Here is a 1,487-nt window from a genome sequence, read left to right on the forward strand (position 1 = left end):
GAGACTGCTCTTGACGGATACATGAGCACTGAGTGCCCGCTGATCGCCTGGAGCTCACATCTCCGAAATCGGCGAAGCACATTTTCAAATAGGTGCTCTCTTTACAAATAAACCGCAGATTTTAGTTTTAAACAACTACATTCTCGCCTGAAATACTCTTAAATCTACATTTGATGACACAATTACAGTAATATTTTTTAAATTATGCGGGTTTTCCCCTCTGCCATTAACGCTCGCTGGTTGGTGCGAAATGCATTCTGGGATACCTGGCTGCCTCACGTTCGCACAAGTCACCTCTGGATACATCCTCAATGAAAGGGGCGGAGCAAGAACACATCCGGGGATTTGAACTGTACTTGGCTAGATGTGAACTTTGAATTGGAACAGTACTTGGGCGATGACTGATGACGTTTCGCAAGTCCACAAGAACACAAGTACAGACATGAACGCATATTGAGAAACGATCCTGTGAACTTTGAATTGGAACAGTACTTGGGCAACGACTGATGACGTTTCACAAGTCCACAAGAACACAAGTACAGACAAGAACGCATATTGAGAAACGGCCAGAAATTATTAGTTCACCTCTCGAGTCTTCGGGTTTGAGTCGTTCGTTCATCCCGTGACAGCCCTATAGACGCTATGCAGTCAAAAGAAGAAATGATTCACCTCTCAAGTCTTAAAGGGTTAGTTCACCCAAAATGAAAATTAGCCTGTGTTTTACTCACCCTCGAAGCATCCTAGGTGTATATGATTTTCTTCTTTCAGAGAAATCCAGTCGGAGTTATATTAAAAATTGTCCTGGCTATTCCAAGCTCTATCATTGCAATCAGCGGGTGTTGCAATTGAACAGTCCTAAACGTATTTAAGCATTGAAAGTAAGAGTACAAGTAAATGCAAAATGGAAAAGAAGCAAATAAATATACAGTATATAAAAAATGTTCATATATAGCTTGAGTAGCAATATTGTGTTCAGTTTGAACTCTTTCTTCCATTTTGTATTTATGGGTAAGAATAAGAAGCACTTCATTCGGTACTTCATTCCAACATAAGAAAACATTTCTGGAATCTGCATCTGAAATAGCATTTTGACGTATTTATACAGTTTAATGTATCTCAGAGGGGACATGGATGCATTTAAACTGCAGTTACAGATGGATAAATAATGTTTAGTTTTTAACATAAAACGTTGAATACTGATATTTGAAATTATTTTAAAACATGAAAAAAATTGTCGAAATGTGAAATTAAAACCGCCAGTAGGTGACAGCAAGTGACTGTTAATGAGTCATTGAGCTTAGACAGATGTATTCAAATGGCTGATTCATTCAGGAACAAAGTATTTGACTGTGTTAATGAATGATTCACTGAATCATTTATTCAACCGATTCGTTCATAAAGCCGATTCATTCAATAAGTTGCCATTGCTCAGAGATGCAAAACAGTGCTGTGATCTTTGTTTGGAACTATTTTTGTTGGCAAAATTT

The 1,487-nt window shown here is 38.0% G+C and overlaps 1 long non-coding RNA gene across 1 annotated transcript in view; it reads right to left on the bottom strand.

The window, feature by feature from the left end:
* Positions 1-230: 230 nt before the first annotated feature.
* LOC107696623 (uncharacterized) overlaps positions 231-1,487 on the bottom strand; it is a 12,988-nt gene continuing 11,731 nt past the window's right edge. Inside the window, exon 3 of the long non-coding RNA XR_001635103.1 lies at positions 231-307. This is a non-coding gene — a long non-coding RNA (uncharacterized LOC107696623). The remainder of the gene's footprint in view (positions 308-1,487) is intronic.

This window comes from Sinocyclocheilus anshuiensis, unplaced genomic scaffold (assembly GCF_001515605.1).
Source record: "Sinocyclocheilus anshuiensis isolate Anshui unplaced genomic scaffold, SAMN03320099.WGS_v1.1 scaffold502, whole genome shotgun sequence".
In the NCBI taxonomy this organism is placed as follows: domain Eukaryota; kingdom Metazoa; phylum Chordata; class Actinopteri; order Cypriniformes; family Cyprinidae; genus Sinocyclocheilus; species Sinocyclocheilus anshuiensis.